This window comes from Scyliorhinus canicula, unplaced genomic scaffold, assembly GCF_902713615.1.
Source record: "Scyliorhinus canicula unplaced genomic scaffold, sScyCan1.1, whole genome shotgun sequence".
Classification (NCBI taxonomy): domain Eukaryota; kingdom Metazoa; phylum Chordata; class Chondrichthyes; order Carcharhiniformes; family Scyliorhinidae; genus Scyliorhinus; species Scyliorhinus canicula.
Window position 1 is genome coordinate 42,204 of NW_024055454.1, and position 27,154 is coordinate 69,357.

At 46.8% G+C, this 27,154-nt stretch overlaps 1 pseudogene; it reads right to left on the minus strand.

Annotated features, from left to right (window-relative positions):
• Positions 1-331: 331 nt before the first annotated feature.
• Positions 332-27,154, minus strand: LOC119959541 (annotated as a pseudogene).

Consider the following 27,154-nt stretch of genomic DNA (forward strand, 5'->3'; position numbering starts at 1 on the left):
TAATCTCAGAGTAAGGAGTCTCAAATTTAGGACAGAGACGAGGAAGCATTCTTCCATCGGAGGGCAGTGAATCTGTGGAATTCTTCAGCTGTGCAATCATTCTGTCTCTGGAATTTACCATAAAAAGGCAAAGGTGAAGGTGTCTTATCCCGGATGGGCCGCTTGGTGGCGCAGTCGCTCTTTCACTGAGGGGCCTTGAGTTCAGACACATCCCAGACAGGCCTGGTGAGAAATATCTGTCTGGGAAAGGGGAGAAAACTGTATAATCGGGGAAAAGGATCAGTGCCGATGGACCTGAGAGAAAGGAGTTCAGATTAGTCTTATTTTTTCATTTTTGATTCAATATTTATTAAAATTTCAGCGAAAATATTACACAAAAGTTTATTTTGATGTTTATAAAAGGGAACATAGCGATTGAGGGTCACAGTGAGAACAGAACACACGCCCTCTGAGCTGCCAAATGTATGTACAACTGTAACAGACACAAGAGAGAACAGGAGCTCAACATAAAGGGAAGAAAACTGTTGTGAATAAGGTACGATGTAAGTTACTTATTTAGACATGACATTGAGAGAAATTATTAGCTACAATTACATTACAGCCAAAATTATCTCGTACATTTTAAACTGAAAAGCAGAAATACTGTCCATGATTGTCTCAGTTACAGATGCAGAATAATAAACTGAGAGAATTTTACTGTTAGAGTCACCAAGAGGAGATATTGTATTTCTGTCACACACAGATCATAATAAACAGCTGAGGGAAATCTACAGCATCCGAACGTCAACCGATCACTTGATCTGTAAAAGAGAGAGAAAATGATGAAGCAGATGTTTATGATCTGGGACATTGATGTTAGAGTTTTTAATCAATCAAACATTTAGAGATGTTTTAAACGGCTTCTGTCAGTTTGAAGTGTGAGTGGATTGAATCTTCTCACCTTCACCAGAGTGACTGCAGCGCTGTAGGAAATGCTCAGGAAGAACAGGGTGATGAATGTGGAAGCGGTTGTCCAGATGTTGCCGTTATCATCCTCATTGTCTTCAGTCCAGGTGTGGTCTGTGGTATCTACGGGAATAGAGCCGAATAAATATAATCAGATTGTTTATTAATCCAGGATATGTTTTTAATATTCTCGTTTCATTTTCTCCCGCTGCTAATTCATTCTTTAATATATTTGTCATTGCATATCTACTGTTGAGTTCGTGACACTCAGAAATCGATCTCTGTAACTTAATTTTTCCAATTAAGGGGCAAGTTAGCATGGTCAATCCACCTAGCCTGCGCATCTTTGGGTTGTCGGGGTGAGACCCACGGGTCATGGAGAAACTCCACAGGGACACAGACCCAGGAGCAGGATCGTGAGGCAGCAGTGCTAACCATTGCGTCACCGTGCCGCCCTTGCCTGACGTTTGTGTTTGTTCTTTAGCTTTTGTGTCTGTGTAGATGCGAAATTCGTGTTTCTTTACTCTTCGTTTGTGTGTCCCGATGTCTTTATAAGTGTCATTGTACGGCAGCACGGTGACACAGTGGTTAGCAACGCTGCCTACGTCGCTGAGGACCTGGGATCGAATCCCGGCCCTGGGTCACTGTCCGCGTGGAGTTTGCACATTCTCCCCGTGTCTGCGTGCGTTTCACCCCCACAACCCAAAGACGTGCAGGTTAGGTGGATTGGCCATGCTAATTTGCCCCTTAATTGGAAAAAATAATTGGCTACCCTAAATTTTAAAAAAATAAGTGTCATTGTGTGTGTTCATGTGTCAATGAGTATTGATTTGTGTGTCAGCACCTGTGTGTAAATTTATCTTAAATCAATGTGTATTTATGAGTGTTTTATTGTGTGTTTGTGTGTTGAAGTCTATGTTTATATATTAATGCCTGTGTTAATATAAGTTTATACTTCCCTGCCCAGTAATAAAAGTGTTAATGTGTCTTTATACGTTCAACATGCATGTCATTGTCTTAATGTTTGTGTCTGGATAAGTACGTTTGTGTGTGTGTGTGTTTGTTGATGCGTATATTTCATCATAGAATCATCATCGGATAATCGCGACTGTGCCGAACGAGGCCATTCTGCAAGAGTCTGCACCGACCCTCGGAAAGAGCACCCTCCCTGGACTAATGCCCCTGCCCTTTCCGCAGAACCTGGTAACCCCACCTAACATTGTGGGCACTAAGGGGTAATACAGCATGGCCAATCCACCGAACCTGCACATCTTTGGACTGTGGGAGGAAACCGGAGCACCCGTAGGAAACAGGAACAGACACGGGAGAACGTGGGAACACCACACAGTCACCCAAGGCTGGAATTGAACCCGGGTTTATGGCGCTGTGAGGCAGTAGTGCTATTTATGCATTGATGGTTGTTTATAACCATCTATTGATGTGTATTGATGATTCTATGTGTATTCATATGTGTTCGTGTCAGCATGTGTACAAGTCTGTTAATATGTGTCGGCGTGAGCCCATTAGTGTGTTAATGTGGATTATTGTCTCTGAATGGAAATATTTCTGTCATCGTGAAATTCTGCTAATGTATATGTTATTGGTTACATTTGTGTTTAATATTCTTCTGTCAGCCTGCTTGTCTGGTTTTATATGTTTGTGTATCTGTGTGGACATGTGGCTGTATGTGGCTGTTTGTGTACATTTGTGTAGCCACTTGTGTGTGTGGATTTGTGTGTCTATGTGTGGATGTGCACGTGTGCCTGTATCTGTATAAATGTGTGCTTGTTTGTGTTTATGTGCATGTTTGTGATTTTTTTGCGCACATTTGCGTGTGTTTTGTGTCAAAATATGTGTGGTTCGTTGTGCCTGGGTGTATGTTTATGCATGTGTTTCTATGTGTGTGTCCATGTGTGTGTTTGTGTCTACGTGTGAGCGTGTGTGTGTTTGTGGGTCTGTGTGCATGTGTGTGTAGTGTCTGTGTCTGTTTATCTGTCTGTGTATTTGTATCAGCTGCCTGTAGCTTTGCCAGTTGTGGGTATTATTGGTACCGATGTAGAATATGTTGAACTTTCTGCTTATAAACGTGTTTTGTGTGAGCTGCAAGCTGACATCAGGTGACCGAATGCAAAAATACAAGGAGGTGCCTCAGGAGAGAACAGTGAAAATCCAGCGAGAATTCAATCACCAGTCTGGATTTGGATTATGGGGAGTCGGTCTCAGCATACGGATAAGAGGGACAAGGGTGCTAAAAAATTCTGTTGCATAAATAGATACTTTAAGAACATCTTTATCATGATGGTCTTTTAAACCCTTCAGCCAGTAAGCTACATGCCGTCTTGACATTTCAGTAACTGATTTCGTCGTCTAGTGAACGGTTTACTTCCAAACTCCCTGCTTGGGGACTGTGAAGATATTGAGTTAATAATCTCCCTCTCTTTGGTCAGCTCAGCAAATTCCCTTTGGGTTCTCCCTGCTGGAGGTGGAGATACAGAGAGTTCACTCGTCACCTTCCTCCTCTTTATGTCGGGTAAGTGGAGGTAAAATGGGTCAGCATTGCCCCTTTGCTCTCTTTGTTGGGGATGTGTGGGTACAATGGATTAAATAATGCCGCTCCACTCATTGTTGGAAGCAGGGGTTATAGTGGTATTTACTCAGGCCCCACCGTCTCTTTGTTGGGGAAGGAGGGTACAGTGTGTTAACTAATGCCCTCCCTCTCTTTGCGGGGAAATTGAGGTACAGTGTGTTAACTAATGCCCCCCCCCCCCCTCGCTTTGCTGGGGAAGTTGAGGTACAGTGTGTTAACTAATGCCCCTCGCCTCTCTTTGCTGTTGAAGTGGAGGTAGTGTGTTAACTAATGCCCCTACCCATCTCTTTGCTGTGGAAGGTGGAGGTACAATGTGTAAACTAATGCCCCTCCCCCTCTCTTTGCTGGGAAAATGAGGTTACAGTGTGTTAACTAATGCCCTACCCCTCTCTTTGCCGGGAAGTGCCGGTACAATTGAATTAAGTTTAATGCTCCTCTCCTCTCTTTGCTGTGGAATAGGGTTACAGTGGATTAACTAATGCCCCTCCCACCTCTCTCTTTTTGGGGAAGTGGGGGTACAGTGGATTAACTAATGCCCCTCCCCATCCTCTGTTGAGGAAGTGGGGGTACAGTGGATTAATTAATGCCCCTCCCCCTCCCTCTGTTGAGGTGGGGGTACAGTGCATTAACTAATGCCCCTCCCCTCTCTCTATTGGGGAAGTGGGGGTACAGCGGATTAACTAATGCCCCTCCCCCTCCCTCGGTTGAGGAAGTGGGGGTACAGTGGAATAACTAATGCCCCTCCCCCTCTTTGTTGGTGAAGTGGGGGTACAGTGGAATAACTAATGCCCCTCCCCCTCTTTGTTGGGAAGTGGGGGTACAGTGGATAACTAATACCCCTCCCCATCTTGTTGGGGAAAGCGGGGGTAAAGTGGATTAACTAATGCCCCTCCCCTTCTTCTTGTTGGTGAAGTGCGGGTACAGTGGATTAACAATTTTCAACTTTGCCCTCTCATGACAGGGGATTGTCGGTCCTGTTTCTGTGTGGCCCTCAATTCAGATTGCAGTGCGTGTGATACAGCAACTTAAAGCTGACATCAATTTAAAGGGATGGACAATGAGAGCAGCAGGAACACCGAGATTTAAATGTGATGGGTTTGTTTGTCTGAAATGGGAAAGTGCCCGACTTCTCCTCAGCGGGAGGAAAGTCAATGAAGATATTTTGCTGAATCCTGGAATGAATGAGTTTTACTCTGTCTCTAACCCAGGGTGTATCTGAGCTGGGAGCTCTGGTTGTATCAGACTTGGAGACCTGTAGAAATCCGGGTCTCATTGAACAGATCTAATATCAGCAAAGTGGAAGCACCATTAATTAAACGGCTGTACATTTAAATCACAATTGGAGGAAAAAAACTTTATTATTTTTATTTTAGTTCGAAATATAACCAATCGATTCTCATTGACATGAATTAACGGTGTCCATCAGAGCGAGGGAAATGTTCACAAAACTGGGTTTACCGCTGGATTTATCAACCGTTCTGTTGATGATCTTCAAGGGGATGGCTTCATGTCCCACCACACAGGAGTAAGAAGCGCCGCTGGCCCACTCCTCCGCTGCAATGGATAATAGGCTGTACATGAAGAAGGAGCTATTGCCGTTCTCCGCCATCACCTCGGTGTTCTTGTAGTTGCCGGGATTCACCGGCTTGTCATTGACGGTCCACTTGACGAAGATCTCTCGGGGGGAGAAACCTCTCACTAAGCAGCTGAGGGAGACGAATCTCTGAGCGGAGACATCTTCAGCCGAGGGCAGGAGGACAGAGACGGACGGTTCCCGCGGATTGGGATCTGCAGAAAATGTACAATAAATGTCAATAAAATGGGGAATTCCGGAGACAATGGAACCGCGGGTTAGATGTGGGAGAAATGTGTTTTGTGTTGGATTTAAAGGTTTCCATTTCCCACTTTGGGATCTGTACGGTTTCCCAGCTCGGAGCAGAGGTGGGCACAATCCTTTTCCCTGAGAATTTACGGATATTGGATTCGAAAGTTTCAGAAAGTGTACAGCAGGGGAACAGGCCATTCGGCCCAACTATTCTGTGCTGGTGTAAACTCCCACCAGGCTCCTCCCACCTTACTCCCAGAGGATTGGGAAACTGCCAATGTCACACCCTTATTCAAAAGGGAGGGAGACAAAAACAGATAACTACAGTATAGGCCAGTGACCTTAACATTGTCAGTGGGAAACGGTTTGAGTCCATTATAAACGGATCCAATAGCTGAGCATTTAGAAATACACAATATAATCAAACAGAGTCAGCCGGCTTCGTGAAGGTGAAATCATGCCTGACAAATTTATTGCCCTTATTTGAGGTGATAAGGAGAAAGCTAGAAAAGGGGGGCAGTAGATGTAATATACATAAATTTCAAAACTGTGTTAATAAATGAATGTACTATTCCCACGGCTGCAGATGACAAAAATATAAAGGCAAGTGGTGAGGTTACAGAAAATCTAGAGAGGGACAGAGACAGCTTAAGTTACTGAGTAAAAACTTGGCAGATGGAACATAATGTTGAGAAATGTGAGGTGAGACACTTTGGTAGGAGGAGGAACATAACGGAATGTTATTTAGATGGAGAAACACTTAGAAAGCTGAAGTAACGGGGGAATTGGGGGTCCTCGCGCAGAAACCACAAAACGCAAGTTCTGCAGGTAATATGGAGACAATTGAATGTTGACATTTATTTCAAAGGGAATAGAATATAAACATGGGAAGTCTGGCTAAAACTATACAAGGCATTAGTTAGACTACACCTGATATACTTTGAATAGTTTTGGTGCCCTTATCTAAGGAAGACAGATTGGTTTTGAGGGCAGTCCAGAGATGGATCACGATGTTGATCCCGAGTATGGAGGGATTTTCTTATGGGGAGAGGTTAAGTAGGCTGGGCCTGGACTGATTGGAGTTTAGAAGAATGAAGGCGGCTAATTGAGACATGAAAGATTCTCAGGGAGCTTCGGAGTGTAGCTGTGAGATTGTTTTCCCTTGTGGGAGCATCTCGGACCAGAGTGCAGGATCACATAGTCAATGTTCGCCCATTTCAGACAGAGATGAGAAGGAATTTCCTCTCTCAGAGCGTCCGGGAGCTGTAGAATTATTTAACCCAGGGGGCTGTAGATTCTGGGTTGTTCAGTATGTTCAAGGTTGAGAGAGACATATTTTAAACCAATGAGAGATATGGGATTGGATTTTGTTTATTGTCACGTGTACCGAGGTACAGTGAAAAGTATTTTTCTGCAAGCAGCTCAACAGATCATTAAGTACATGAAAAGAAAGGGAAATAAAATAAAATACATAACAGGGCAACATAAGGTACACAATGTAACTACTTAACACCGGCATCGGGTGAAGCATACAGAGGTGTAGTGTTAATGAGGTCAGTCCGTAAGAGGGTCGTTTAGGTGTCTGGTAACAGCGGGAGAAGGCGGGAAAGAGGAGTTGAAGATCATCACATCAGATCAGTTATGATCTCATTGAAGGCTGGATCAGTGTTGTTGGGCTGAATGGCCTACGTCTGCTCCTAAGTCTTGTGGTCTATGGTCTCGCTTCATCTTAACCCACTATCACTGGGTTTAATTCATTGTTTCATTCATCTACATATCAATTTCCCACCCTGAAACTCTAAACGCCCAGAGTATTTAGTTAGTGGAATTACCAATTAGAATGGACCATAAATACACTGAATGCTAAATACTGACCGCTGCACTGACACTGGAAATAGACACAATCATTCACTTATTGCTTCAGTCTCACCACTCACCTATTTTTTTGTGAATTGAAATTCTTAAAGGAGTTGGCAGGTCCTGATGGCTCGCCACACAGTCAAACACAGCCCCACTCAGCCAGGCTTGTGTCGAGATGTTAATTTGCTGACCCGCTCTCAGTATCTGCCCCAGGCTCGTCGGCAATCTCTGATTTCAGCGGCTTCTTCGCTTCACTCCCGGACACGTTGACTCCCTAAGGAGCATTCGAAATGACGCAGGTTAAGGTTACAGTCGCCTCCAGTAAGACCTGTTCTATTGGTGGTGGCAGTATTGTTACTGAGGCGGTAATACAATCAGAAGGATCTGTGAATGAAAACATGAAAATCAACACAAGTTTCATCTTCAGAATCAGGACAGAAGGATTCAGCCTTCACTCACTCAATGGGAATAAATCAACTTCGAAACTTCTAATGATCGCCATTAATCTTCTGTACACAATGGAAAACCAGTTTGGTCATCTTAAACGATTCTCATTGTGAAATACAGTCAGCACCAATGGCATTCTAATGAACGAGTATTGCAGCATTCCCAATACAAATATTCCAATCCTGATCTCGGAAACCTAATACGGAAGGCTGATTTTAATAGGTTGAATGAACTTTCCAACAATTTTCCTTGGAGCTGTTATCAATAAAGGGGTTCAGACACCCACTGCCTCTCAAATATAATCAGCTGTCTCAGGATAAGGCTGATATCAAATCCACCTCACTCACTAAATGACTTCAAATTAGAGGGAAACATTTATTTCTCTGCTGATCAAATCCTGAATGGTGAGCAATCCAAATGCAGCTCTTACATCAGAATGAAACACAAACTACATGGCAGTAAATTAGAAGTTATTCTGTGCTTTGTCCTGATTTTAATAAATTCCTGATTTGGATTAACATCAGAGTGCAGGATGATTTATTGTTTCCTCTGTTTGTGTCTCTTACCAGACGGGTGATGTTGTGACTTTGGGTGACCTCTTGATGAGTGACCTGGCAGGTATAGACCGCTTTGCTGAACCATTCCCCCGGAGACTGTCAGCCGACTGCTCGCCGAGAAGTTCCCGTTCACTTCACAGGCGGGAGAGGTGACAATTCCTGAAGCCATGGGTTGTCCATTCTTCAGCCACTTTACCGTGATTGAATTTGTCTGGAAATCGTTAATTGAACAGACGATGGTTGCAAATTTCTGTCTTGTGATTTCTTCACTGGAACTCACGGTGAGGATAACATTGGAGGGACACCAGGGGGCCTTCAAGAAACACAATTTAGACATTTCTTGCAGAAGATGGTGTGACAAATAAAATGATTTATATTTTAACTGTTTTCTGCGGCCAATATTTTCCTCAGGAATCAGAACGGCACACTTTATCATAAATATGTTATAGCCAAAGGTGTAAATAAAGTAATCACAGCGGTTCTGCTTCGCACAGTTTCCATAACACTTACATGTCATTCCAATGCTCTTGTCTGAGCCGCTGTGTCGAACCTCACAGCTGATTTTGCTGCATCCCCCTCTGACTCGGTGATGGTTAACTGGCTGCTCAGGGTGTAGGTTCCCTTCTTGTTTCTCTGACGGGTATTCCTTAACTCCAGTGCTGATCAGCTGCCCATCTTTCTTCCAGGTAAGGCTGGTGATTTCTGGGGAGTAGTCCATCGCCAAACAGCCGTAGGTGACGGAGCCGTCGGTGTTGTGTTGCTGACAGGAGACCAGGCTGTAGAGAGTGGCGGAGACGGTGTCGCTGGGAGAGAATGGCCAATTGAACAAGTTAGACTCTGGGATTTGTCATTAAGTATCATACAACTTAGAATTTGGATAAAGTTACAAATTTATCATAAACCGTTCGCATTAAAACTGCATCCATACTTGAGCTTCTGTTACTTCTAACTTTTGAGAATCACCATTTGTTTATTCCCTCTTTAGAAACTCACATCTCTTTCTCCATTTCTAACACCTTGCAGAAATTAGCATTATGGTGCCATCTGAAAATGTACCATTCATTCCTTTCAATGAGCAGAGCGGAGGGTTTCCCCATTATTTATGACACCAATGTTTTTTCCACCAACAGCACTTGTGATAAAGAAGTTGTCTCTTCATTTCGGTCATTGCTGTTTGGAAATTGCCTGTGTTCAAACTGACTGATGTCCCCCATCTCTCCACCTCACTACCCCCACTCCCCAAAACAGGGAGTCGTGACTTTGCTTCAGAAAAATCATTCAGGTATTTAAATAATGACTATAAAATTCTACGTTTGAGCACATGTGCAAGTAACTCCAAATTCTCCAATTACAGGACCCTGGACATTAAAAGCGGGATGCGGCCATTCGTCCCTCAGGTCTCCTGCACCATTCAATATGATTATGGCGGAGCAGATTGTGGGATGGACTCCGCATTCCATGTATCCGTATAACCAGCTTCCTGTCCTTTTCCCAGCTCTCTGCGCTTTTCCCAGCTCTCTGATCTTTCCTCCACTTCTGTAATTTGCCCAGCTGCATCTTTCCAGGTTGTTTGCTCTTTGCCTCAGCTTCTGGAACTTTCCACTTGCTCTTTGTGCTTTTCCCCAGAACATGGCACTTTGCCCCCTGATTATTGGCTTTGGCCCAGCAATTACCACTTTTCCCCGTGTTCCTGCAGATTCTCTCCCCTGTCTGCGCTCAGCTCTCTGCCATCTCACCTGCTCACTACTCAGCTCTCGTATTTCCCAGGCTCCCTATACTTTACCCAGCTTTATACATTTCCCAGGCTCCGTGTCCCCACCCCCCCCCCCCCCCCCCCCCCCCCGCCCCCCGCCCCACCCTCCGGCCCGCTCGCTACCCATTCCGAGGCTCCCTGTGCTTTTCCCAGCTCTCTGCATTTTCCAGGCTCCCTGTGCTTTTCCCCAGCTCTCTGCCTTTTCTCAGGCTCCCTGTGCTTTTCCCCAGCTCTCTGCCTTTTCCCAGGCTCCCTGTACTTTAACCCAGCTTATACCATTTCCCAGGCTCCATGTGTTCCCCCCCCCCCCATCCCAGCTCGCTGCCGTACCGAGGCTCCCTGTGCTTTCCCCAGCACTCTGCCTTTCCCAGTCTCCCTGCGCTTTTCCCCAGCTCCATCTTTTCCCAGGCTCCCTGCGCTTTCCCCCCAGCTCTCACCCTTTCCCAGGCTCCCTGTGCTTTTCCCCATCTCTCTACCTTTTACCAATCTCCCTGCGCTTTTCCCCAGCTCCTTCTTTTCCCAGGCTCCCTGCACTTTTCCCCAGCTCTATCTTTTCCCAGTCTCCCTGCGCTTTTCCCAGATCTTCTTTTCCCAGGCTCCCTGCACTTTTCCCCAGCTCTATACCTTTTCCCAGTCTCTCTGCGCTTTTCCCAGCTCTATCTTTTTCCCAGGTTCCCTGTGCTTGCCCCATCTCCATATCGTCTCCCAGGCTTCCTGGCTTTTTCCCAGCTCTCTACCATTTCGCAGTCTCCCTGTGCTTTTCCCCAGCTCTCAGCCTTTTCCCAGTCTCCCTGCGCTTTCCCCAGCTCTCAGCCTTTTCCCAGGCTCCCTGTGCTTTCCCCCAGCTCTCAGCCTTTTCCCAGGGCTCCCTATGCTTTTCCCCAGCTCTCAGCCTTTCCCAGGCTCCTGTGCTTTCCCAGCTCTCTACCTTTTCCCAGGCTCCCTGTGCTTTCCCCCAACTCTCTGCCCTTTCCCAGACCCCTGCGCTTTCCCCCAACTCTCTCCTTTCCCAGACTCCCTGTGCTTTTCCCCAACTCTCGCCTTTTCCCAGCCTCCCTGTGCTTTTCCCCAGCTCCATCCTTTCCAAGGCTCCCTGCGCTTTCCCCCCAGCTCTCTACCTTTTCCCAGGCTCCCTGCACTTTACCCCAGCTCTCTGCATTTCCCAGTCTCCCTGCGCTTTTCCCCAGCTCCTTCTTTTCCCAGGCTCCCTGCACTTTTCCCAGCTCTCTACCTTTTCCCAGTCTCCCTGCGCTTTTCCCCAGCTCTATTTTTTCCCAGTCTCCCTGCGCTTTTCCCCAGCTCCTTTCCCAGGCTCCCTGCACTTTACCCAGCTCTATACCTTTCCCAGTCTCCCTGCGCTTTCCCCAGCTCTATCTTTTCCCAGGCTCCCTGTGCTTTCCCCAGCTCATATCGTCTCCCAGGCTTCCTGTGATTTTCCCCAGCTCTCTACCTTTTCCCAGGCATCCTGTGCTTTTTCCCAGCTCTCTACCTTTTCCCAGGCATCCTGTGCTTTTTCCCAGCTCTCTACCTTTTCCCAGGCTCCCTGTCCTATTCCCCAGCTCTATACTTTTTCCCAGTCTCCCTGCGCTTTTCCCCAGCTCTATCTTTTCCCAGTCTCCCTGCGCTTTTCCCCAGCTCCTTATTTTCCCAGGCTCCTGCACTTTCCCCAGCTCTATACTTTTTCCCAGGTCCTGCGCTTTTCCCCAGCTCTATCTTTTCCCAGGCTCCCTGTGCTTTCCCCATCTCCATGTCATCTCCAGGCTTCCTGTCATTCCCAGCTCTATACCTTTTCCCAGGCTTCCTGTGATTTTCCCATCTCTCTACCTTTTCCCAGGCATCCTGCTTTTTCCCAGCTCTCTACCTTTTCCCGGGCATCCTACGCTTTTTCCCAGCTGTCTACCTTTTCCCAGTCTCCTGTGCTTTTCCCCAGCTCTCAGCCTTTCCCAGTCTCCCTACGCTTTTCCCCAGCTCTCAGCCTTTTCCCAGGCTCCCTGCGCTTTTCCCCAGCTCTCAGCCTTTCCAGTCTCCCTGAGCTTTCGCCCCGCTTCCTGAATTTTCCGGACTCCTTTTGCTTTCCTCCAGCTCTCAAACGTTTCCCAGGCTCCCTGTCCTATTCCCCCAGCTCATACTTTTTCCCAGTCCCTGCGCTTTTCCCCAGCTCTATCTTTTCCCAGTCTCCTGCGCTTTTCCCCAGCTCCTTCTTTTCCCAGGCTCCCTGCACTTTTCCCCAGCTCTATACTTTTTCCCAGTCTCCCTGCGCTTTTCCCCAGCTCTATCTTTTCCCAGGCTCCCTGTGCTTTCCCCCAACTCTCTGCCCTTTCCCAGACCCCCTGCGTTTTCCCCCAACTCTCTGCCCTTTCCCAGACTCCCTGTGCTTTTCCCCAACTCTCTGCCTTTTCCCAGCCTCCCTGTGCTTTCCCCCAGCTCCATCCTTTCCAAGGCTCCCTGCGCTTTCCCCCCAGCTCTCTACCTTTTCCCAGGCTCCCTGCACTTTTCTCCAGCTCTGCATTTTCCCAGTCTCCTGCGCTTTTCCCCAGCTCCTTCTTGTCCAGGCTCCCTGCACTTTTCCCCAGCTCTATACCTTTTCCCAGTCTCCCTGCGCTTTTCCCCAGCTCTATTTGTTCCCAGTCTCACTGCGCTTTTCCCAGCTCCTTCTTTTCCCAGGCTCCCTGCACTTTACCCCAGCTCTATAACTTTTCCCAGTCTCCCTGCGCTTTTCCCCAGCTCTATCTTTTCCCAGGCTCCCTGTGCTTTTCCCGAGCTCCATATCGTCTCCCAGGCTTCCTGTGATTTTCCCCAGCTCTCTACCTTTTCCAGGCATCCTGTGCTTTTTCACAGCTCTCTACCTTTTCCCAGGCATCCTGTGCTTTTTCCCAGCTCTTTACTTTCCCAGGCTTCCTGTGCTTTTCCCCAGCTCTCTACCGTTTCCCAGTCTCCCTGCTCTTCCCCAGCTCTCTACCTTTTCCCAGGCTCCCTGCGCTTTCCCCCCAGCTCTCTACATTTCCCAGGCTCCCTGTGCTTTTCCCCGTCTCTTACCTTTTCCCAGGGTCCCTGCACTTTTCCCCAGCTCTCTGCATTTTCCCAGTCTCCTGTGCTTTTCCCCAGCTCCTCTTTTCCCAGGCTTCTTTGCCTTTTCCCCAGCTCTATACTTTTTCCCAGTCTCCCTGCGCTTTTCCCCAGCTCTATCCTTTCCCAGGCTCCCTGTGCTTTCCCCCATCTCCATGTCGTCTCCCAGGCTTCCTGTCATTTCCCCAGCTCTCTACCTTTTCCCAGGCTTCCTGTGATTTTCCCCAGCTCTCTACCTTTTCCCAGGCATCCTGTGCTTTTTCCCAGCTCTCTACCTTTCCCAGGCATCCTGCGCTTTTTCCCAGCTGTCTACCTTTTCCCAGTCTCCCTGTGCTTTTCCCAGCTCTCAGCCTTCCCAGTCTCCCTACGCTTTTCCCCAGCTCTCAGCCTTTTCCCAGGCTCCCTGCGCTTTTCCCCAGCTCTCAGCCTTTCCCAGTCTCCCTGAGCTTTCGCCCCGCTTCCTGAATTTTCCGGACTCCTTTTGCTTTCCTCCAGCTCTCAAACGTTTCCCAGGCTCCCTGTCCTATTCCCCCAGCTCTATACTTTTTCCCAGTCTCCCTGCGCTTTTCCCCAGCTCTATCTTTTCCCAGTCTCCCTGCGCTTTTCCCCAGCTCCTTATTTTCCCAGGCTCCCTGCCACTTTTCCCCAGCTCTATAGTTTTCCCAGGTCCCTGCGCTTTTCCCAGCTCTATCTTTTCCCAGGCTCCCTGTGCTTTCCCCCATCTCCATGTCATCTCCCAGGCTTCCTGTTTTCCCCAGCTCTCTACCTTTTCCCAGGCTTCCTGTGATTTTCCCCATCTCTCTACCTTTTCCCAGGCATCCTGTGCTTTTTCCCAGCTCTCTACCTTTTCCCGGGCATCCTACGCTTTTTCCCAGCTGTCTACCTTTTCCCAGTCTCCCTGTGCTTTTCCCCAGCTCTCAGCCTTTCCCAGTCTCCCTACGCTTTTCCCCAGCTCTCAGCTTTTCCCAGGCTCCCTGCGTTTTCCCCAGCTCTCAGCCTTTTCCCAGTCTCCCTGAGCTTTCGCCCCGCTTCCTGCATTTCCGGACTCCTTTTGCTTTCTTCCAGCTCTCAAACGTTTCCCAGGCCCCTGTCCTATTCCCCCAGCTCTATACTTTTTCCCAGTCTCCCTGCGCTTTTCCCCAGCTCTATCTTTCCCAGGCTCCCTGTGCTTTCCCCCATTTCCATATCGTCTCCCAGGCTTCCTGTGCTTTTCCCCAGCTCTCTACCTTTTCCCAGGCTCCCCGCACTTTTCCCCAGCTTTCTACCCTTTCCCAGGCTCCCTGCGCTTTCCCAAGCTCTATACATTTCCCAGGCTCCTGTGCTCTTCCCCAGCTCTCTGTCTGTTCCCAGCTCCCTGTGCTTTCCCCCGCTCTCTGCCCTTTCCCAGACTCCCTGCGCTTTTCCCCAGCTCTCTGCCTTTCCCAGACTCCCCGCACTTTTCCCCTGCTCTCTACCTTTTCCAGGCTTCCTGTGCTTTCCCCCAGCTCTCTACCTTTTCCCAGTCTCCCTGCGCTTTTCCCCAGCTCTCGCTTTTCCCAGGCTCCCCGCACGTTTCACACCAGCTTTCTACTCTTTCCCAGGCTCCCTGCACGTTTTCCCAGCTTTCTACCTTTTCCCAGCTCATGCGCTTTCCCCCAACCTCACCTTTTCCCAGGCTCCCTGTACTTTCTCCAGATCGCTGCCTTTCCCAGTCTCCCTGTGCTTTTCCCAACTCTCTACCTTTTCCCAGCTTCCCTATGCTTTCCCCGGCTCTCTGCCTTTTCCCAGGCTCCCTGTGCTTTCCCCCGGCTCTCTGCCTTTTCCCAGGCTTCCCTGTCCTTTCCTCCCTCTATATTTTCCCAGGCTTCCTATGCTTTCCCCCAGCTCTCTATATTTTCCCAGGCTCCCTGTGCTTTCCCCAGCTCTCTATATTTTCTCAGGCTCCCCGCAGTTTTCCACAGCTCTCTGCCTTTTCCGAGGCTTCCCGCACATTTCCCCAACTCTCTACCTTTTCCAGGGCTCTCTGCTCTATTCCATGACTCTTTGACTGTTCCTCTCCCTCGATATTTTCCCACGTCCTCTTTACAATTCTCCCCGCCCCCGACCCTGACGGTTCCCTCCAGCTCTCTTCTCTTTCTCCTGGGTCTTACTGCTCCCTTGCCAGGCCACCACATTCGTGCACACTGGCTCTCACTCCTCGCTCCAATTCTCTCTTCCTCTCTCATTGCAGACTAACTAACTCCCATTTAGTGAGCAAGGGGACAAGTGAATGAGGGTGAGATAGCAGGGGTGTGAATTAGGGCGGGAGTGGAGTGAGAAGAGGGTGGCTGGGTGTGTCAGTGTGTGTGCATGAACAATCGGGGGCGTATGAGTGTGGAGCATGAGGATGGGCGTGCAATTGTAAATGAGTGAGGATGGATTGGTGAGTGAGGGAGGATGCATGGGCGACGGTGGTGGTTGAAATAAATGAGCACAGTAAGAAGTCTTACAACACCAGGTTAAAGTCTAACAGATTTGTTTCAAACACGAGCTTTTGGAGCACTGCTCCTTCCTCAGGCGAATGAAAAGATATGTTCCCGAAACATACATATAGAGTTTGTTGTCTATATATTTCTGGAACCTACCTCTTCACTCACCTGAGGAAGGAGCAGTGCTGCGAAAGCTAGTGTTTCAAACAAACCTGTTGGACTTTAACCTGGAGTTGTCAGATTTCTTACCGTGCTCACCCAATCCAACGCCAGCATGACTGTGTGTCAGGGAGGGTGGGTGATTGAAAGTGTGTCGGGGAGCGTGTGTGAGTGAGTGTCTGTCAGGGAGGATGGGTGGTGGTGAGTGTGTGTCAGGGAATGTGGGTCAGTGAGTGTGTGGCAGGGAGGGTGGGTGAGTGAGAGTGTGTCAGGGAGGGTGGGTGAGAGAGAGTTTGTCAGGTGGGTGGGTGAGTGAGAGTGAGTGAGGGAGGGTGGGTGAGTGAGAGTGTGTCAGGGAGGCTGGGTGAGCGAGTGAGTGAGGGAGGGTGGGTGAGTGAGAGTGTGTCAGGGAGGGTGGGTGAGTGAGAGTGCGTCAGGGAGGCTGGGTGAGTGTGTATGGGTGGGTGAGTGAGAGTGTGTCAGGTAGGGTGGGTGAGAGAGTGAGTGAGGGAGGGTGGGTGAGTCTGTGTGTCAGGGATGGTGGGTGAGAGAGAGTGTGTCAGGGAGGCTGGGTGAGTGTGTCTGGGTGGGTGAGTGAGAGTGTGTCAGGTAGGGTGGGTGAGAGAGTGAGTGAGGGAGGGTGGGTGAGTCTGTGTGTCAGGGAGGGTGTGTGAGTGACTGTGTGTCAGGGAGGGTGGGTGATTGAAAGTGTGTCGGGGAGCGTGTGTGAGTGAGTGTCTGTCAGGGAGGATGGGGGGGTGGCGAGTGTGTGTCAGGGAATGTGGGTCAGTGAGTGTGTGGCAGGGAGGGTGGGTGAGTGAGAGTGTGTCAGGGAGGGTGGGTGAGAGAGAGTTTGTCAGGGTGGGTGGGTGAGTGAGAGTGAGTGAGGGAGGGTGGGTGAGTGAGAGTGTGTCAGGGAGGCTGGGTGAGCGAGTGAGTGAGGGAGGGTGGGTGAGTGAGAGTGTGTCAGGGAGGGTGGGTGAGTGAGAGTGCGTCAGGGAGGCTGGGTGAGTGTGTATGGGTGGGTGAGTGAGAGTGTGTCAGGTAGGGTGGGTGAGAGAGTGAGTGAGGGAGGGTGGGTGAGTCTGTGTGTGTCAGGAAGGGTGGGTGAGTGAGAGTATGTCAGTGAGGGTAAGTGAGTGAAAATGTGTCAGGGAGGGTGGGTGAATGAGTGTCTGTCAGGGAGTGTGGGGGTGAGTGTGTGTCAGGGAGGGTGGGGTGTGTGTGCGTCAGAGAGGGAGGGTGAGTGAGTGTGTGTCAGGGAGGGTGGATGAGTGAGAGTGTGACAGGGAGGGTGGGTGACTGAGAGTTTCAGGGAGGGTGGGGGAGTGAAAGAGTATCAGTGAGGGTGGGTGAGTGAGTGTGTGTCAGGGAGAGTGGGTGAGTGTGTGTGTGTCATGGTTGGTGGGTGAGAGAGAGTGTGTCAGGGAGGGTGTGTGAGTGTGTGTGTGTCAGGTAGGGTGTGTGAGTGAGGGTGCATGAGTGAGAGTGGATCAGGGAGGTGTGTCAGTGAGGGTGGGTGAGTGAGTGTGTGTCAGGGTGGGTGGGTGAGTGTGTGTCAGGGAGGGTGGGTGAGTGAGCCTGTGTCAGGGTGGGTGGGTGAGTGTGTGTCAGGGAGGGTGGCTGAGTGAGTGTGTCAGGGAGGGTGGGTGTGTGAGAGAGTGTCAGGGAGGGTGGGTGAATGAGAGTGTCAGGGAGGGTGGCTGAGTGTCTGTGTGTCAGGGAGGGTGGCTGAGTGTCTGTGTGTCAGGGAGGGTGGGTGAGTGAGTGTGTGTCAGGGAGTGTGGGTGAGTGAAAGTGTGTCAGTGAGGGTGGGTGAGTGAGAGTGTGTCAGGGAGGGTGGTTGAGTGAGAGTGTGTCAGGGAGGGTGAGTGAATGTGTGTCAGGGAGGGTGGGTGAGTGTATCACCGAGGGTGGGTGAGTCAGAGTGTGTCAGGGAGGGTGGGGTGAGTCAGAGTGTGTCAGGGAGGGTGGGTGAGTGAGAGTGTGTCAGGGAGGGCGAGTGAGTGTGTCAGGGAGGGTGGGTGAGTGAGAGTGTGTCAGGGTGGGTGGGTGAGTGAGGGTAAGTGAGTGAGGGTGGGTGTGATTGTGGGTGTGAGGGTGGGTGTGAGGGTTGTTAAGGAAAGATGTATCATCGAGGATAGGTGAGTGAGGGCGAGTGAGCGTGGATGAGTGAGTGGCCGCGATGGTCCTTCCCAGGTGCTCCCAGCCCATTAGGACGATGTTCCTCTGGATAAGTTTCCGCTCAGGCTCAGCTTCCTGTTGACTGTTGTCCACAGTCGAGCTGGGGGCTCTTCCAATCGGCTCCACCACCCCCACCTCCTCCTCTTCCTCTCCATCGATCCTGTCCTGATTCTCCACATTGATCAGCTTTCAGTAACACCGGCTGTGTACAGTCAGACAGCAGTGTAGATCACTGGGCAGCTGCTTTAATACTTTCAGTAACACCGGCTGTGTACAGTCAGACAGCAGTGTAGATCACTGGGCAGCTGCTTTAATACTTTCAGTAACACCGGCTGTGTACAGTCAGACAGCAGTGTAGATCACTGGGCAGCTGCTTTAATGCCGATGTAATTTCATTTTGTACAAAACAATTCGGAACTTCAACAATGAACATTCCTGCAACTTGAGATTTTCATTTTACAAATGGCAATTTCAGGCCGTAAAATTGTTGTCATATTATGTCAGAGTGTTTTCTTCATTTTTGTGCTGTAGGAGTCTCTGGCTGGGCCAGCATTTATTTCCCATCCCTCAGTGCCATTGAGATGATGGTGGTGAGCTTCATTCTTCAACCACTGCAGTCCATGTGATGTTTGGGAGGCAGCTCCAAAATTTTGAATCATCGACAGTGAAGGAACAATGTGATATCTTGAGATCACGATGGAGAGAGGCTTGATGGAGAAATTCCAGTTGGTGATGTTCCCATGTGTCTGCTGTCCTTGTCCAGATGGTGCTGTTGTGAGTTTGGAAGCTGCTGTCGAAGGAGCCATGACGAGTTCCTGCAGAGCATGTTGTAGGTGTTACACACTGCTGCCAGTGTTCCTCAGTGGTGCGGGGAGGGAGTGGGTGTCGATGGTGTGCCAATCACGGGCTACTTTGTCCTGGATGATGTTGAGTTTTTGAGTGTCGTTGGAGCTGTATTCATTCAGGCAAATGGGGAGCATTCCATCACACTCCTGAATGTGCCTTGCAGATGGTGGACGTGATATGGAGCTGCCGGCGTTGGACTGGGGTGAGCACAGTAAGAAGTCTCACTCAGGTGACTCACCTGATGAAGGAGCTGCGCTCCGAAAGCTAGGGATTCCAAACAAACCTGTTGGACTTTAACCTGGTGTTGCAGATGGTGGACAGGCTTTGGGGCGTCAGGAGGTGTTTTTGTTGCAGAATTCCGAGTCTCTGACCTGTTGTCACAGCCACACTGTGTATATGGCGAGTCCAGTTCAGTTTCTGGTCAATGGTCAGCAGGGGATTCAGCGATGGTAATTCCATTGAATGACATGGGGTGATCGTTCGATCTTCGCTTGTTTGAGATGTCCATTGCGTGCACTTGTCTGGTGCGAATGTTACTTTCCCCTTGTCAGCCCAAGCCTGGATATAGTCCAGATCTTGCTGCATTTAGCAATGGACTGCTTCAGTAATTACGGAGTCGTGAATGGTGCTGAACATCGTTCAATGATCAGCCAAAATCCCCATTTCTGACTTTTGGAAGGTCATTGCTGAAGCAGCTAAAGATGGCGGGGCCGACACTGAGGAACCCCTGCAGTGATGTCCTGGAACTGAGATGATTGATCTCCAACAATCGAAACCATCTTCCGCTCGGTATGACTCAAACCAGCGGGGAATTTCCCCCCGATTCCCATAAACTTCAGTTTTGTTCGGGGTCCTTGATGCAACACTGGTTCAAATGTTGCCTTGATGTCACGAACAGTCACACTCAGCTGTCTGTGCGTTCTTGTGTGTGTGTATCCCTGTGTGCGTGTTCCTAGGTGTTCATGTGTGTGTGTGAGCGTGTGTCTGTCCCTGTGTGTGGGTGGGTGTGTCCCTCTGTATCCCCTTGTGCCTGTTACTGTGTGTCTGTGAGTGTGTGTATCTGTTCCTGTTTGTGTGCTGCTGTGTGTGTGATGAGTGTGTGTGTGCTCCTGAGTATGTGTGTGTGAACATATGTGTATGTTCCTGTGTGCCCCTATGTGTGTGTTCCTGTGTGCCCCTATGTGTGTGTTCCTGTGTGTGTGAGAGAGACAGAGTATGTGTATGTATGTGAGATAGGTGTTAGAGGGAGAATAAAATAATTTGCAAGGGAGAGTTTCTGTGTGAGTGTGTGTGAGGGGATGTGTGTGAGAGAGATTTTGTGTGTGAGTGAGAGAGGCAATGTGTGTGAGAGTGTGTAATGGGAAGATTGTGTGCGTGAGTTCGAGATTGTGTGTGTATGTGAGTGTGTGTGAGAGATTAGAGAGCACGTGGGTGTGTACCTCAGACAGAGAGAGACCACGTGTGTCAGAGAGAGACAGAATGTGGGGCACGTTTGTGTGTTTCTGAGAACATGTGATAGAGTATGCCAAAGAACGATAGAACGATACAGCGCAGTACAGGCCCTTCGGCCCACGATGTTGCACCGACATGGGAAGTCAAAAACTAAAGGCCATCTAACCTACACTATGCCATTATCATCCATATGCTTATCCAATAAACTTTTAAATGCCCTCAACATGTCTGTGTTTGGGTGAAAGAAAGTGTGTTCACGAGGTATGTATGTACCAGTGTGTGTCAGAGAGAGAAATAAGTGCTTGTGTGAGTATGTATGTGTTTGTGTATGAGAGTGTGCATGTGCGAAAGAGAGAGATTGTTTGAGAGAGGCACGTGACACAATGTGCATGAGAGCGAGCAGGTGAGAGAATGTATGTGTGTGACAGGGTGCGTGTTTGTGTCTGTGGAAGTGTGTGTGAGAGAAAGGGAGAGAGATACAGTAGTATGTTTGAGATTATGTGTGTGAAATAAGGAATGATTCTGTTTGAAGAGCGATTATGGATGTGAGACTGTGTGTGGGAGAGAGAGATCTGTGTGTCTGAGATAGTGTGTCTGCCATAGAGAGGGAGTGTGTGAGAGAAAGAATGTGCGGATGAGAGAGTGTGTGTGTCAGAGAGAGAGAGAATGTGTGAGAGTGTGAGATACTGCATGCCTGAAAGAGAGAAATAGTTTGTTTGTCAACAGAGAGAGAGAATGAGACAGTGTCCATGAGAGAGAGAGAGAGAGGGCATGTGCCAGGGTGCACGTTTGAGAGAGCGTGTAAGCGAGAGAGTGAGAGAGTAATAATGTGTTGGTGAGTTTGTGTGCGTCTGAGATATTGTATATGTATATAAGAGGGAATATGTGTGAGAGAGAGCCTGAAAGAAAAAAATGCTACGTTTGAAGAGCGATTATGCTTGTATGTGAGGGAGAGAGACGGTCTCTGTGTTTGACAGTGGGTGTGAGAGTGAGGCAAGGTGTATCAGAGATTTGGTGAAAGAGAATGCGTGTGAGATAGATCGTGTGTGAGTGAGAGCACGTGGGTGAGAGATCATCACAGTGTGTCTGAGAGTGAGATTGTGAGTGTGTGATTGTGTGTGAGGCACAGTGTGTATATTTGAAAGAAGTATTGTGATTATGCGCGTGAGAGAATTCGTTTGTGTGAGGATGTAAGAGAAATAGCGAGTGAGAGTGTGTATGTGTTTGTATCGATGTATGGGTGCACCAACACCTGCAAGTTCCCTTCCAAGACACTCACCGTCCTGATTTGGAAATATACTGCCAATCCTTCACTGTCGCCGAGTCAAAATTCTGGACCTCCCTCCCTAGCAATATTGCAGATATACCTCCGCCACATGGACTGCAGCTATTCAAGGATGCTTCACATCAAAACTTTCCCAAGGACCCTTAATGAAATGAAATGAAAATCGCTTATTGTCACGAGTAGGCTTCAATGAAGTTACTGTGTAAAAGCCCCTAGTCGCCACATTCCGGCGCCTGTCCGGGGAGGCTGGTACGGGAATCGAATCGTGCTGCTGGCCTGCTTAGTCTGTAAAAAGCCAGCGATTTAGCCGAGTGAGCTAAACCAGCCCCAGGGATATATATTAAAATCTAGCCTTGCCAGCGCCTCCAGAATCCTAGGATAGGATTAAAAATCAAATGCAAAGGGATTTCTCCGCTGCACTGACGCATTAAATAGATCAAGGACTGCCATAGCACGGAATGTAACCCAATAAATCGCTCTCTGCATTGCCGAATCGAAAATTCCCAAGACCGATATATCACTGCTTAAAAATCAACCAAATCTCCTTCTCCAGCCTGTCTGGCGTTGCTGAATTCTTTCTGACTGTCACAATCTGGGTTTGGAATCCCCTTTCTGAGTCACCTAGTCAAACATCAAGTATAATTTCCACATTCCACACATATACAAGTTTTATTGAAGAGATTGATCAAATTGTACTCCCTGAAATATTGGAAAATGAAGCAGAAGATTTACAACCAGTCAGGAAGATTCCTGGTCCCAGCACAGTGACCACACGCACAGAAACTGAACAGACGCAAATGACAACAATCGAGTTCCAGCAGATAGATCTATTCAATCTGTCAGTTTCATGAAACTGTTTGATTCTAATTTATCAATGGTCAACTTCCGACAACAATAATTTAGTAACTTATTTGAAATTAAACTGACATTAATTTCAAAACTGCATTCGGTTTTTAACTATTTCTCTCTGTCTATCTCAAAACTCGACAATTGGGCAAAAAGTAGTTTTGCTGAAAATGAGCAGATTAAATATTACAGATTCAGGCTAGATTAATGACGGAACAGAGACTCAGTGACAGGGTAATAATTAAACAAACCAGGAAATATTCACATTACCCACTGATATGATCTAAAAACACAATTAAATGTAATCAGAAAAATAATCAGGGCAAAAGAATGTAATCAGTAAAATAATTGAGCTGCACACAGCAGTATAATGAAATGTATGGTTTCCTCAATTAATTTCAGATATTATTAAAATTCTCTAAAACATTTGAGATATTGCACGACAGGATACAACTCAATTGTAGGAGATCATTTATGTTGAATTAATTCTCACTGATATTGTACTGTAAGTTATTGTTAATTGTCAGCTAATTCTTTATTCGATTATCTGTACTATAATAATAAATATAATAAAAATAGCATTCAATAATCCCCAAATTGTTTTTACCCAGAGCGTTATGAAATAATTGGGGTTTAATTAAAACAACCTGACAATCAAACAATGTTGAACAGTAAACTCCAAATTACTCGATGGAAACATCTTAACATTTAATTGACTATATTCACATTTCTTTAAACTCCAATTGCTCTATTCGACCTACAAATGTGTAAAATATGCGCCTTTCTGAAAATATTGATAAATCATAAACTCCATCTATTCTCAGAAAGTAATGAATATAACGAGAACAGCTCAGTAATGTTTATTCAAATCATTTGCAAAACGCACCCATTATGAGCAAGTGGAGTCGACAATTTGTTGTTGAATTTAGCATTTAATAAAATGTATGCCTAAAGCTAAGATATAATCATTCTTCCTTTCCAATCATCTGTTCTTCCTATAATTCTATTGTGTGTAGAGCCCAGCTATGGGAGACAGGATGTCATTATCAAATGCAAAGCTACTTTTAACCTTTTGTAAATAAATAAACCGGTTTGACATTCAAGCTTTTACTTTTCAATCTCTTGCCATATGCAATCTGAACTTTCCTACAATACAAATAAAATCATGGGAACAATTCCTTGATTGGCAGCGACTTCCACATCTCAGAAACCTATTTAAGATTAGATTAATGATAATTACCTCGCTACCCAACTACGCATTACAGTGAAGGTATAATATGGTTGCAGCACCACAGAAATAATAGAATAACTGGAATTACAAAGTATTTCCAGCCTAGAAACCTGTCCGGTAAAGTTAACCTCGTGCGGAACACAGCAGGATTGTGAAAGGTGATTAATGATGAATTAGATTAATATATAATAACCTTTGGTTAATATGGAGTTGTATCACCGCATTAGAATTGTTTGAATTATATAAATGTTACTATGTTCTGCATGGTCGTTTCAGTCACTATTTCGTTTAATCTGGAAGCATCAGTTAAAATTACAAAATGCATCAATATATCTTTATTCGATTATTTTCTTAAGCCTGGCTGTTTTCACCCGACAATCGCCCTTCAAGCATTTTCAAACGCGGAGACTGTTTGCATTCAACCAGAAAACGTGTAACCGCTCAGTGTCACCGAGTTTAAACAATGCAGAAACAATGCAGAAACGCTGAACAGTTTGACAGATCTGAATCATTTAAAGTCACCCAGATACACAATCTCCTCAGCAGAACAAAACACTAAATTACATCAATGAAGGACTGAAACCCGTTTATGGAGAAGCAGCTCAATTCTACGTCGAACAGCATCAAACTTAACTTTGCAAGAAAATATCAATATCCAGCAAACCAGCTAGTCACCAAATGTATGAATTATTAAACTAAACAGAAATGTGGAATAACAGCAATAGCATTGCGAGGTGCTCGAATATTAACAACAAATAAATGTTGAAACTTAACCATTTTTTTCATACTGAGTCATTTTTCAAACACATTTAATGCTTTTAATGTTTGCAGTTGATGGTAAAAGCTGCAACCATCAGATGCCACGGAGATTTAAATTTGCACAAACGGCAAACTGATTGCAGCAACAACTTGTGCTCGGAAAGGATTGTCGTAGAACGTGGCTTAGTTTAATCTGCAATTTTCACTTTTTTCAAGATGCAGAAACAGCCTCCCTGTTCTCTGCAGACAATCCTGCGACAAGCAGTTTCAAACACGTATACTTTGCATTCAATCACAAACCGTGTAACCGCTCAGTGTCACCGAGTTGAAACAATACAGACACACCAAACCGTTTCACAAACTTTCCTACACAAAGTCACCCAAAAACATTCCGCAGCAGGAAAACACCAAATCACATCACTGAAGGAGTGAAACATCATAGAGAAGCAGCTCAATTCTACAAAACACTTCCAAAAGAATCGAATGTAACATTGCAAGAAAATCTCAATTTAGAATGCACCAAACCCTCATGTCATCAAATGAATGAACAGTAAACTAAACAGAAAACTTGAATGATATCATCAGCACTTTCAGTAAGCAGAACATGTTCAATAAGATAATACAGAAACTTTAGCACATTTTATCAATGTTGGGATCGATATCATGCACTTGTGCGGTGGACGGTACAAACTGCAGACATTAGATAGAACCGAGATTAAACATCGTACAAACAGACGTTTTGTATTTAAAGTAACCGAACCACACAGTATCCTCAGCAAATAAACATTAGATCACAGCAAACAGCGACTGATCCCTGAGCAGTATCTTTCTGTCAAGAAATTGCGGGATTCTATATCCCCCTTTCAGCAGAATCAAATGAAACATTGCAACAACATCTCAATACATGATCCACCAAAACACATTTCAGTGAACGAATGGATTTTGAAAATGCAGAAAAATCTAAAACAAATACTCAAGTAAAACAGTTGGTAAATGACTGAATGGTTCTTACCTGCAGTCACCGTCACCATGGTGCCTTGTCCCCAGTAGTCCATGGCGTCACAGTGTCACATTCCCTGGGCTGCTCCATACAATAACCGCACTCTGCACAAATAGACAGAAATCCAGCATTATTTTAAATATTCACAAACCAACGGCAAAGAAAATTCACGATTAATTTTCAGGAAATTATATTAATATTTGTGGATACCGCTCTCTCTTCATAAATGACCGAATGTTTTACATTTCACAGATATGGAAATGTTACTGAAAACACCAACTGTGACTAACTAACGACCACCAAATTTCCATATTAATTCTTATTATTTTGTCAGTGCTGGAAATAAATAATGCTTCACTGTAAATAAAGTTGGATTGTAAAAGCGAGCACTGAGCCAGCCTCAGTGAATTAGTGCTGAGGGGCTTTTTGTATTGACAGTAACTGCTGTGCCCCAGTTATCACAGTGAGACACAGCGTGTCAAATACTGCGGCAGACTGTTAACTAAAATACAGAGATTTAATTCACTGCTCTCCCAAAAAACTAACTCTGTCTCTTCCAAGGCGAATGGGTGAGTTATTTCAGCTTGTCCTGGTCATTACATTTAGAAGAAGATCGGAACACTTTTAAAACCTCTGTGCACATTTCGCGAGTCGGTCAACAGTGATAAAGTGGAAGATTTTTATACCTTTTTGCAAACTAATATTACTTCCAAACGTTGTTTTATTTAAAACTCGTTTACTTTAACGTTCGTGCTGTGACGCTGATCACCAATTTGAACAAGCTCTATTCACTGAGGTTTTTGTATGAGGATGTCGCTGTGCACAGCACTGTGACCCACTGTAGTCACAGTGACAGACACCCGCACAAAAACTGCACTCACTCTCTGTTCAGTCCTGCCGCTCAATATTCGCTACAAATACAGTTTACTTCTGATCTAATTTACAATTTATACAGCAGTTTATCAAATCCAATGGACATAGATTTTCCCAAGAATCAGAAATAATAAACCAGGATTATAGCCAAGTCTCTAATTGCTGAAAATGTGAACAGTAAATATAAACAGACAAAAGCTCATCCTATTAGATCGATTAGTTTGTTCAGTTTTACTGTTTAATTTACTCTGTGTGAGTTATGTAAGAAGCAGCTTGTGCAATGACTCTGATCACTGACATTAATATTACATTTGAATCAAGTACTGACCTTCAGGTTAAGGTGCAAGTTGCTGAATTCCCTCTCGAGCTGTTCTTGTGCGGGTCCAGCCCTGGTTCCTCTCGCTGTGGTCTCTTGCACAGTAATAGATGGCGGTGTCTTCGGTCTTCAGGCTCCTCATGGCCAAAGAGAAGATGTTGTTTGAAGTGTCTTTGGACGCAGTGAATCGATCTTTAATGGCTGGGGCGTAGCCGTTGCTGGATGAAGTATAGTAATATACCAACCACTCCAGCCCCTGTCCGGGAACCTGGCGGACCCAGTTCATGGCGTAGCTGCCAAGATCGAAGCCGCTGGTTTTGCAGGTCAGTGTCAGGGAGCCTCCGGGACGCCCGGTCTCTGCCTCTGGCTGAGTCAACACAACATCCGACTGGACACCTGTAAAAATATATCAAAAAGCCCGAGGATTAATGCTGGTGAAATGATTGGTGACTCTGGAACATTCCAGAGAGAGACTAACACTGAGACAGTAACAGTGAGAGACTTGGACAATAAAAACTACTCACGGGATAAGAAAGTCAGCAACAAACTGAGAGAAATGGCCCACCTCATCCTTCTGGTCATTTGGGGGAAATGGTTGTGTCAGGAACTCAGTGAACAAACCAGCTCCCGGACTGTTGGATTCGGGTCCCAGTGAGCGGCATTTAAATACCCGGCAGAAGGGGGCGGCTTTCCAGGCGCCGCCTGTTGATTCCCTG